This window comes from Acomys minous (assembly GCF_964271855.1).
Source record: "Acomys minous genome assembly, chromosome: 18".
NCBI lineage: Eukaryota > Metazoa > Chordata > Mammalia > Rodentia > Muridae > Acomys > Acomys minous.
The window spans coordinates 47,701,999-47,713,768 of NC_140501.1; the positions used below are offsets into that span (position 1 = coordinate 47,701,999).

Here is an 11,770-nt window from a genome sequence, read left to right on the forward strand (position 1 = left end):
TTTGAGTCCATTATTGGCCACATATATTGCAGTGGTCCAAAAGATTATATTATCCTGAAGAATCCCTATATCTCTGTGAAGCTAGAGTCATGAAATAATGCCACAGTCCAGTACTTATGTTTGTGGTGAGGCTAATATAAGCAGATGTGGTGCCTTGACGGTTATACAAAGGGTTGTACACTTCTAAATAGGATAGTGAGGAACAGCAGCAACCTCTTATGTCATGTTTCCATAATTTTCTCTAATGCTTGATTCAATCTCATCGTGTGTCCCTTATGGCCCTAGAAACACACACACACACACACACACACACACACACACACACACACACACACGTGTTTTACACTATTCCCTATATGTTAGTAATGTACACTCTACAATTCCTATAAAACTATGAAGTCAATCACTGATGCATTTCTGTGAACAGCATGTTCTTAAATAGCATGGGCACTGTAGGCTCAGCCACATGCAAATGTGAAACTCAGAGGTGGCATTTGCCTCTATGGAGGTCCAGTTTCTGCATCTGTTAGATGGGTTTACTGAAAGTGCTTGCCTTAAAGATTGTAAAATAGCTTCCCAATGTCCATTGAAGTGTGGAAAGCTGGTATCCTTTAACATATGTGTCTATGAAAATTGCCCCCACAATTAGTATGATTGCGTACCCATAATCCTTTCTATTGCACATCTTCCTCACATTCCTCCCCACCTCTGTCTTCATCCCATGCAACTGCCAATTTTTTTTCTTTTCTGATCAGTTTTATGTCACTGCAGATTTGCTTGCATTTTCTGTAGTTTTATTTCTGTCTTCTTTCTTTTGCCCTAATTTTAAGATTCATTCAAATCATCGAAGCCATCTACAATTCCTTCTTTTTCACAATGGAAGTCCAATTTATATTTTCTTTCTTTTATATATACTGCTCTTCATATCATAGTGAAATAAAAAAGCAGACCAAATCAAGATCACAAATGTTTTTCTTACATTTTCTCCCAGAAGTTACATAGTTTTATATTTTATATGTAGGCATTGTGCTAGACCATTATATTACTATAACAGGGTGTTACAGAAATTTATAAAAAACAGAACTCTGCTTCTTTTCCATGTTATTGGCTTTTTCATCCACCTTATCAATTTTTCCTCTATGCTGCTGACTTAATTTCCTCTCTGTGTCACAGGTTACACTCATCTGCTTTCTTTTTTGCATCTTATTTGGCATCATCAATTATCTTTACAATTCAATTATTATAGGAATATTCATCTAGTAATCTATCTATTTCAGTATCATTGAATTTAGGAGCTTAGAAATGATAATCTTTTGGGGAAGTCATGTTGCCTTTTCCTGTTTCTCTATATTGTAATTTGTGCATATGTTCCTTTTAATATCACAACTGATTTTATTGGGGGCTTTTGTTACAGAGCAGCGCTCTCTCTCTCTCTCTCTCTCTCTCTCTCTCTCTCTCTCTCTCTGTGTGTGTGTGTGTATGTATATGTGTGTGTGTGTTTTCATAGAGGCTAGAGGATGTCATCAGATCCTCGAGGAGCTGGAGTTATAGGTGATTGTGAATTGCCTACTAAAATACTGAGAACCAAATCTGGATCTCTGCACCAGTTGTAAGTGCATGGAGCAGCTACTTTTGAGGTAAGTGTGGGAATAGGAAAGAAACAAGATAAAGTGGGAAGGACAAATAGAGAAGAAACAAAGTTAAATGAACAAAAGAAAAAATGTGAATAGTGTTGTAGAAGAATGTTAACTAGGATAAAAGAACAACAAACAAAAAAAAACCTGATAAATGTGAAGAGAATAAAATATAAAAATCTGAGGACGTTTTATAAAATGAATTTTAAATATCACTGTAGAAAGAAAACTGTAGAAATTCTACAAAGAGGAAAGAAGAAAAATGTTAAAGAAAAATACATTTCCCAACTACAAAAAGCAAAGTGCAAATAATATTAGATGAATATATAAAGTGGAACTTAAAACATAGTTTATAAAACATGATAATCTAAAAATATTTCTGAAAGTATAGTAAAAAAAAAAAAACCAAAATGATGAACAATAGGCAAAAAAAGGTAGTAATAAAGTATTGTAAGGGCTTTGTCCTGCATCCTTGTGAACTGGAACGTGCCTGTTGTATGCACGGCGAGGCAGAGTTGCTGAAGTGGATTACTCTTGTCTTTCCTACAGTTAATGCTTCTACTAAACCCAGGCTGGCTACTGGACAAGAGTCTGATGTCCAAGAGAGCCATGTTCACTTTTTATTGTCCCCTCTTTTCCTCCTTCGGTTTGGCCTCTGGTTGGTGTTAGGGCAATAGCCTATCTCACCAGCATAAGATGGACACAGGAAAACGTTTCTAATAACCGGAGTTGCCCTGAGAATAGTGACTCTTCTGACGATGGATGCTGACAGCTGTGAGAGAAACTCCTATTCATAAAGACTGTGAGAGCAGCATGTTGACCATCATTCTGCATTCTAAAAAGCTCTAGAAATAAACAGATTTCTATTTCCGTTCTGCACAAGAATAACAATTACTTAGAATGTTTTCCCTGTCTTTCTCTCTCTCTTTTTCCCCCCTAAAAGGTATCGATTGATTCCCCTCTTTGACCTCCGAGATAACAACACAAGAAGAAAGCCTGAAGTCTCTGCTTTCATTTTGTATGTCCTCCTTTATTTTGGGGATCATAACCCCGGCTGTCACTTCATCGGCCACGTTTATCATGCAAGGGGCATCTGCCTACCTAACCTACCTCACCCTGGTTCAAACCTCACGCACAGAGATAACTAAGTTTCAAACCTACAGCTCTCTGGGATTCCAAGAAGAACAACGCCTGGATGGACGACAGACCAGTCTTCAGAGAAGGATAAGCATCCATGAGCCTGAGGCTGTCCGGTGTTTGGTGGAGCAGAGTTAGTCACCTTGCAGGATCCAGGTCTGTTCCCCTCAAGTGATGAGAACATTTAGCAGCTTCTCAGACCATGACGAAGAAGCAGAACGGAGACGCCTCAACCATACAGAACCCTAGCCAGGGCAGCTTAACCATACAGCCCATTTCCGTCTCCCAGATCTTTCTCTGCTTATTCTTTAAATCTATGTCCACTGCCCCAACGTGGAGTCACTGTACCTCCTTATTTACTTTCCTCCTTGATGCATGGATTTAATCTCCTCTCTCTGTTTTTAAGCATTTCTTCTCTTTGTAATTGGAAAATTGGCACAAGTGACCAACAAGCTTAGTTTCTTGGGGCTGCCAGAGCCTAGGCTTTTGCCCTAAAACTTGTATTTTTACAGAGGAGAGACTCAAGGGGAAAGGTAATTCTGAGCTCTGAGGTGTGTCCTTAGGGCAGCAGTCAGGATGCCGGTCCCATATTTCTGAGCTCTGCAGTACATTTAATGGCTCTGTCGGTATTTATTGGCCACTCCGTCTATACAGGCACTATTTTAAGATGATAGGATAATAAAAGGCAGAGGGAAAAGTCAGATGCAAGGAAAATGCACCAAGGTACCTCCAACCCAATCAACTTGACATATGCACCATCTCACCTTTCTGTACGTATTCCCTAAGCAAGATGCAGTTACACATATAAAGAACTGCTTACTAAGGACTTGCCCTCAAAATATTATCATAAAATTAGGAGCAAGACTGTCATACTAAACAAACAGAAATACTCTGGTATTTAAACAAACAAACTTTAAAAACTATACTATCACTTGGGAAGTCCCAGGGCGGTTCACGGTTGTCAACTGGATTCTTCAGAAAATTAACTTCATGAGGCTAAATGTCAGTATATCCAGAGTGACCGGAGGAAACTCGGTGGGGAGCATAGGTCTCAGAGGGGAAGTCTCAGAATCCCATGCTCAAAGGAGGATGACAATTTCAAAACCTTCCAAGTCTTCCTTGGGAACATCCTACTCTCCAGATAAGGAGCTGCAGAAGAAGGGATGGCATTTTCCCTCATGTTTGGTAGGACATGCTGGAGTCTAAAATAGGAGTCTCCAAGATGGTCTGTGGGTGATGTGAACAGCAACGTAAGCAGCCCTGTTATTATTAGGTACAGATCGTTTTAGGTTACTGAATATGACTGTTCTATAAAAACAAAAAGTCTGAGTCACTATATGGGACTCTGATTTCAAGTGGTTGCCTTTCACCAACATATAGTCTAGCAATTCTCTAATTATTCCAAGGACCCTTGCCTACTTACAGACTATTGGTGATGCAGAAAGAAAAAAAAGTTGTCTTTTTTGTCTCTGACTAGGGCAAGTGTCTGAGTTATTCATTTCCAGCATAAGTTAAGCTAAATCAAGACCAAAGTTACCTGTCAAGTGATATTAAGTAGATCCTCTTCTGCAAGGGCACAATTATATGTATTCCTCTCCTTATGCCATTCTAGGTGCTGAGAGACTTACTGCTTTTCTAAAAGAAAACTCTCCCTTGCCAATCAGATTATATGATGCCCAGAGTTACACCATCATTGATTAATTCCTTTCATTTTCTTTCTCCCTAGGTCCTTTGATGTACAAACAAGTAAATCGTGGTGAGCAGCTAGGGAGAAGTCAGTCCTGCATGTACTGGTTGATTTGGGGAGGGAAAGTAGATTTTACCATGAAAGTAATATGCTACACCCCAAGGATTCATTGATTATTTTAGACTATATCTATTTGTGAAACATCATACCAAGTTAGCTAAGAAGAGAAAAATTCAGTGTCCCTCACAGCTCACAATCCTGAGTCTTTCTAGGCTTTCCAGAAGGATGGACTCTAAGTTTTGCTCCAGAAAAGCAGTGTGGATCAAAGGCTCATTCCTCTATGAACTCCTCTCTCTGAGCGCTGCCTTGAGCTTTATGCAGATAGCTTCTTCTGCTTTCCTCACTTGTGCCTTGACCTAGCACTTGTTTCTTTGGGATACACAAGGCCTTGTACATATCTATGCCCAATTCTTCATTAGTACATATCTATGCCCATTTATTCATTAGTACATATATATTCCCTAATACCTTTCTCATTGGTTAAATACCATCTCAGGGGAGATGGAGACATGGGGAAAAGCAACAAACAAAAACTAGTAAATATTTGTAAATAGGAACAGCAAACTATCAGGAATTTTTTTTCTATCAAATGAGATCATAGAAATTTTCATATAAGTGTTCTAAAGTCTTCAATGATGTAATGTTAATCTACTCCATACCATGAACTATGTACGACCTATGTGTGAACAACGGTGGCATTCTCCGACATTGCAGAAGAATGTAGGACCCAAGAACTGGGCATGACTTTCTGAAGATGGACCAGAGATTCAGTTACATGGTAAGGAAGTGATGGAGGTAGCCATAACATGGGAAGAAAATAGTGCAAGAGCTTCTCAGTATCTGGAAGGTATAGCTTTGAGTGATCCAGGCATCCTTTTATTCCTGGAAGACTATAAGATTAATAGGTAGTCAGATATCAAAGCACACCTGCTCAAGAGGAACAGCACAGAGAATCTGGTGTGGATTAGTGGAATGAGATGACTGAGGCAAACAAGAAGGCTGACTAAGTAGGATTAAATAATCCATAGAATAAAATTCTCATTCAGTATAGGCAAATGGATGAGAGAATGAATGAAGAGACCAAAGCAAAAGACTTCTCTATACAGTTATATAATATGGTATATAAAGAAAAAATAAAGTTCCGTCTTTTAGATCTTGTTCCTAAGAATTGTTCTTGAAGACAGTCTGGCTCTCTTGGAAGGAACTCAAGGGACAAGGCTTCTGAATGCAACTGCTTCCAGTGCTACAGTGGAATAGTGTAATCCTGAACTCCTGACAGTAAGTTCAGGTGAGGTGAGTTCTCATTGATATGTGGTCCCTGCCAGAATTCAACCAGGCTGCACCCCAGATAGACCTGAGGCTCATCGTTGGGGTATTGAATATGAACAGCCATGAAACAGGAACTGACCCTGTCCTGAGCCCAAAGCAATGAGAGAACTGACAGAATTGCATCAGTTACCTTTCAAAAAAAATCAACAGATGGTTGCAGCAGCTTCTCACTGCACCGAATTGACCAGATGTTCTTAGATATACCATCGGAGCTCATCACCAGGAGAAAAGTCCAAAGATGAGTCATTTGAAACATCGGCAATTGAGTGGATTAAAGCAAAAAGGCCATCAGGGATTTCACCACTAGGGTCCAGTTTGTTAGTATGGTTTCCAATACCTAAGCTTTAGAAGATGTTAGAGAAATAATTGATCATTCACAGAGGCACAAGGGTTGCTAGACACTACCCATCAGGGGCCCTGTGCTGGGTGCTGTTTAGTAGAGCCTCTTTGACTTCCAATGTGTGTGTGCCTAGTTAACTGACACTGTGAGCTGCTATACAAACTGTTTTCAGTAGGGCTCAGGAGCCACTCTCCTCTCTTTCAAACTATCTTCATGAGTATCCCCCTCAGTTGAGGCAGAGTTCATCTAAAGCAGACTGACAGAAGCAAAGGGGCAAATGGATTTGCTCCTGAGATCCTTTTCTGAGCTAAATGTCTGACTTCAATGTTTGGTCAGAATTCTTTGCTCCTGTCAGACAGAACATTTTATAAAGTTCCAAGTTTTTTGTCTCCAACCTCTTTAAAGTTCCCGAGTTCTATTCTTTCTGCCTTTGGATTGTTGGGCATCTGTAGTGATGCACAGAACAATTAAGGCTGGTTCTCTGCTCTTTGTATGAGCAGAAAAAGACATGGGTACATCTTCAGATGACATCTAATAATAAATCACAGGGATTCTGTAGCCAACAAGAAGCATTGTCTATGCCTAGACATTCATGTCTCAGCCAGTCTCAGAGCTAGTCCCATACAGTGGGATTAGTAATATAAGTTACCTGCTTGTTCTGCAGTTTAAATTCTTCACATCCTGACTGCATTTCCCTCCCTCATCCCCTCCTGATCCCCCTCCCTCCCTCATCCCCTCTACCTCCCTTCCCTAGTCCTCAGAAAGGGGAGCCCTCTTCCCCTAATATCTGACCTCAGCCTATGAAGTCTCATCTGCACTACTTGTAACCTCTCCCTCTGTGGCCTGGCAAGGCTGACCTGCCAGGGGGAAGTGATCAAAGTTCAGTGGCAGAGTCCATGTCTGAAAATAGTCCCAACTCTCCACACTGTGGGACACTGTGCTGCCTATGTACTACATCTGAGCAGAGGGTCCAGGGCCACATCATACATGGTCATTGGTTGATGTATCATCCTCTGTATTGTAGTGTAGTTATCCTATATTATGTGGCTAATATTTGCTTATGAGTGAGTATATACCATACGTGTCTTTCTGGGTCTGGGTTACCTCACTCAGGAAGATCTTTTCTAGTTCCATCCATTTGCCTAGAAATTTCAAGATTTCCTCGTTTTTAATAGCTGAATAGTATTTCACTGTGTTAATGTACTACAGTTTCTTTATCCATTCTTCATTTGAGGGACATCTAGGTTGTTTCCAGATTCTCCTAAATCCTGTTCACATCTTTGTAAACAGCTCTTCTCTGAAGTTCCCCTTATCCATTCTCAAAAGCCATCTCTTTCTTAGATTACAGTGTATCTTACAGTGTAGTTACAGCCATCATAGACCCATTCTTCAGCCTACTCCATCCCTTCCTGCTGAACACAGGCTTGCCCAAAGAGCAGTAGCCAAGGTTAAAAGCCAGGTAAAAACCATTCATACCATGTTGATATACACCATTTTGAAATTAATGTATTCTCTCATGTATTACATCCTAACCATAGTTTCTCCTCCCTCATCTCCCCCCAAGCCTTCCCCAACTACTTTCCCCCTCCTCATTCACTCCTCCTCCATTTTCCTTCATAAAGGGCCAGGCCTCCAAGGAATATCAACTGAACATGGCATATCAAGACTAGGCACCTCCCCTCATGTTAAGGCAACCCAGTAGGAGGACAGGGGGTGCCAAAAGCAGGCAAAAGCATCAGAAATGGCCCCTGCTCCCCCTGTTGGGAGTCCCACAAAAACACCAAATTACACAAATATAAAAAAATATGCAGAGGGCCTAGGTTAGATCCATGCAGGTACCATGACTGCATCTTCAGTCTCAGTGAGGCCCTGTGAGTCCAGGCTTGTTGATTCTGTGGTTTTATTCGTGATGTCCTTGACCCCTCTAGCTTCTAAAATCCTTCCTCCCTTTCTTCTGCAGGATTCCCTGAGTTCCACTTAAGGTTAGGCTGTGGGTCTCTGCATCTGTTTCCATAAGCTTTTGAATGGAGCCTCTCTGATGGTGATTATGCCAGGCTCTTGTCTACGAGATATAGATGCACACCTTTTAAAAACTAACTGGCATGGTGCTCCTGTCTTACTAACAAAAGGACCACTGCTCATTTCATTGCCTTCCAGTAATTTCTGAAACACCTTCCCCACCTATAGCCTCTACTTATTACCCACCTGCCTCATAGAGCTGATGGAGTCCAAGACACTTCAAGGTTACCAGTTGGAAAGTGCTAGGAACAAAATATAAATCCCAGACCTCTGACTCCAAGTTCAGGGCCCTTTCTTCCAAAATGTGCCTCTGGGTAGCACTGTGGGTGGATAGTAACTGGCAGTCACCACTGTGATAGGACTCTAGGGAGGTGATAGTTGCTGTGTTATGTTGATTCTTGAGAGGAGTGATGAAGAAATCAGAGGGTTCTTAGCTCTTCTGAGAATTTAACGTGTTTGTCTTACTTTTCCTTGGCTAGGTGACAAGGACAGAGCACTGCATTTGTGAATGGAGGGTAGCATGGACCAAGCAGGCAGGAACAGTGATACTGCTGATATTTTGACTGCTGAGCCTAAGGACTCTAGAGACTAATTCTCACAACAACTGTATGAGGTGTTGACATTTTCCCCCATTATATGGATGTGGGTTTGGAAGTCAATAGTAGCTAAAGGAATTTAGAAAGTCAAAATCCAAATTTGTCTAGTTTCAAAGCCTGAAATACATTGGTTTTTGGCCTTTGGCCTTCTCTGCTATGGAAAGACGCAAATTGATTTAGAAAAATACTTTATTCTTTTTCTTTTTATATCACAGTCTTCAAGCAATGCCCAGACAGCCACAAAAGGACTATTTTCAAGTTGCAAATGGGAGCTAGTCGTGACTTCCTGTCTAAGCTGAGCCAGCTTCTCCCACAGAAGGCCCTGGGCAGTTTGGAAGGAGGTGCAGGTACCACTTTTGATTTTCTTGTCTTTAGCAAATTCCAGGCCCCTCATGCTGAAAAATGTCTGTTACCACTCATGGTTCGGTTTCTATGCACATTTGGCCTTTTCTGCTGATTAATAATTGAAAAAAGAGGGATGGCAAACCTCTTCCTAGTGATAATCACCTAATTCCTAAGAGCAGGAGAAACTTACCTGGGCCTTTATAAATATGGAATAAGATTCTTTCATCTCTGTAATGCTATGAAGCCTCTGACCATAGCTCAGAAAACTGTGCTTTGGTCTCCTTTAACCTCCTGGTCTCCTTTATAGCCTATAGCACCTGGAGTCACAGACTCCACCAATCAGTGGAGGGGAGTGGGGTAAACTGTCAGCTCCACCCCCGAATTACTGTCATGGTATAGATGGTGCATGCACCAACTCTTCTGTGCTACTGTTCTGTCCTGTTATTTTCCTTTCAGAGCAAAAGTTCTGCAAGAAAGAGCATACCAAATTCTCTCTTTTTAATTGTTTAGTCTTCATTTTACTGCTGGGGTCACTTACTCCTGTTCACAACGGTGTTTGCACTTGGAGTCTGTGATAAATGAGTCAGAGCAGCTACCTTCTTAAGCTAAATAATTTAGCTTAATAAACGAGTGAAAGTCTACAGTGTCTTCAGCGGTTCTGGCAGCTCACTCATCTCCCTTCTCCTCAGCGTGTCAAGTTGTGCCATGCTGCCAGGGCTTCCCGGGGCTGATGGCCTTTTCCTGTCCTGTCACAACAAACAGCATTTTGTAAGAGAGCAATGTTTCAAGTGCTTCCTCCACGCATTTGCAATCACTCAAAGGAGTCATTGAAACAAGCAGCCAGTTTTCAGGGTAGCCCAGAGTGCGGCAGGCAGGTGGGGAGGCTGGGCCAGCCCCGGTCCCTCCTCTGACATTGGGTGCAGGCATCCTGGGAGAAGAGGAGCTAAGAGGCAAGAAACAGGGAAGGAAGGATGCAGGATGGAGAGAGAGCATGAGATCCTGGGAGGAATAAGAAAAGCTACAGGTGAGCCTAGATGCTAGCCAGGGCTTCTACAGAGAGATAAAACAACGTGAATGTGATGGATGTGCGCATGCATGCATGTGCGCGCGCACACAAACACAGACACACACACACACACACACACATTTGGGAAATTGGCCCTCTTGATTATGGCAAACAAGTTCTATGATATCTACAAGACAGAGATCTTCTGATGATGGTGGTGTCACTTATCAAGGACAAAGGCCTGAGAACTCAAAGAATCTTTAATGTAAGTCGTGAAGTTCAAAGGGCAGAGAGCTTTTCTGATGCCCAAGTGCATGATGGTTAATGGGGGTTGGGGGAGATGATGCTTCAGCTCCAGTGAAACAGTAACTACTTTTTTTTTCTCCTTTTCTTGTTCTTTCCAGCCCACTAGTTGATTGGATGCTCACACTGTAATGAGATCTGATTCATTCACCACCTGACCAGGAAGCCAGTGTCTTCCAGAAATACATTCACAGATACAACCACTATTGATGTTTGATCAGTGTTCTAGTTTTAATCCAGTCAGGTGGACAACTAAAATTAATTATTTTATTCTTTATACGAACCTGAAAAGGTGGGGAAGAAAGAGAAGATGCCAAAGCCATGTGGAAATTTGCTTCCCAGTAGGGCAAAGTCTTAACGTCTGTATTGACTGCCTGAATCCCTTCTGATCTGAACTGCTTCCTTTTGTCTGCAACGAGAGGACTGGAGACCTGCTACAGCTATGCAGGGACCAGGCACTATGTGCAGGGAATGTTGGAGGTATAGTCAGATCTTACTCTTTTGATGCTTACACAGGGGGTGGCCCGACACAGGCATGGATCATCTCTTACGATGCCTGGCCACTAGCTTACTGCATTTCATCTCTAAACCTATCAGTGGCAGGAGGCCCAGGAATACACACTTGTCCATTTTAAAAATCCCATTTGAAATGTCCACAGTTGAGTGGAGAGCGAGGATTGATTCAGACATGAACTCTGGTGCCCCATATTTGACCACTTCCCCTTGGTGAGGAGGCCTGGTGGTACTCAGAGAAAGAATAAGCAAGCTACCAAGATGAGACTTGATAGCCTATGACCATATAGTCAGGGAGGAGGTCCCCCTCGGTCAAAGAGGGGGATGGGAATAGGGTAAAAGTGTGAAAGAGGGAGGAATGGGAGGATACAAGGGACGGGATAACAACTGAGATGTAATCTGAATAATTAGTTAAATTTAAAAAAAAAGAAAAGAAATGTCCACTGCCATTCCTTCCCTAATAAGACAGTCACTTTCCTACTCATGCCCAACAGAGGAAAAGAAGAAGGGTTCTCCAGCTGTTCTGTGAGGAAGGAACAGACAGATGTCGGTTTGAGTGGGCCAGAAAATTCACCCCTACACTGAAGAGGGCTCCTCTTATCAGTGCAAATTCCAGCCGGGCGGGCACCACAATCCAATTAAAGTAATTGTTGCCTAAATGGCCCTTGAAGACGGGACATAGGCACTAAGGGCGGGGAACAGCCTCTTTCAAGGAAACCGGATGCTTGGAAAATGTAAGAAACAATTTCTCTAGATGGAAAAATGAACGCAATGAATCTGTGTGCGGCAGGAAATCTTATG

At 41.9% G+C, this 11,770-nt stretch overlaps 1 long non-coding RNA gene across 2 annotated transcripts; it reads left to right on the top strand.

The window, feature by feature from the left end:
• The first annotated feature begins 2,610 nt into the window (after positions 1-2,610).
• Positions 2,611-11,336, top strand: LOC311589207. 2 transcript variants are annotated; one of them, XR_014776445.1, is made up of 7 exons: positions 2,611-2,652; positions 2,798-2,927; positions 4,498-4,527; positions 5,233-5,296; positions 5,671-5,806; positions 9,018-9,149; positions 10,558-11,336. It is a non-coding gene; the product is annotated as an uncharacterized lncRNA (long non-coding RNA). The 2 variants fall into 2 exon arrangements; XR_014776446.1 differs by lacking the exons at positions 2,611-2,652; positions 2,798-2,927; positions 4,498-4,527 and having other exon boundaries at positions 5,016-5,296; positions 5,720-5,806.
• Positions 11,337-11,770: the final 434 nt, after the last annotated feature.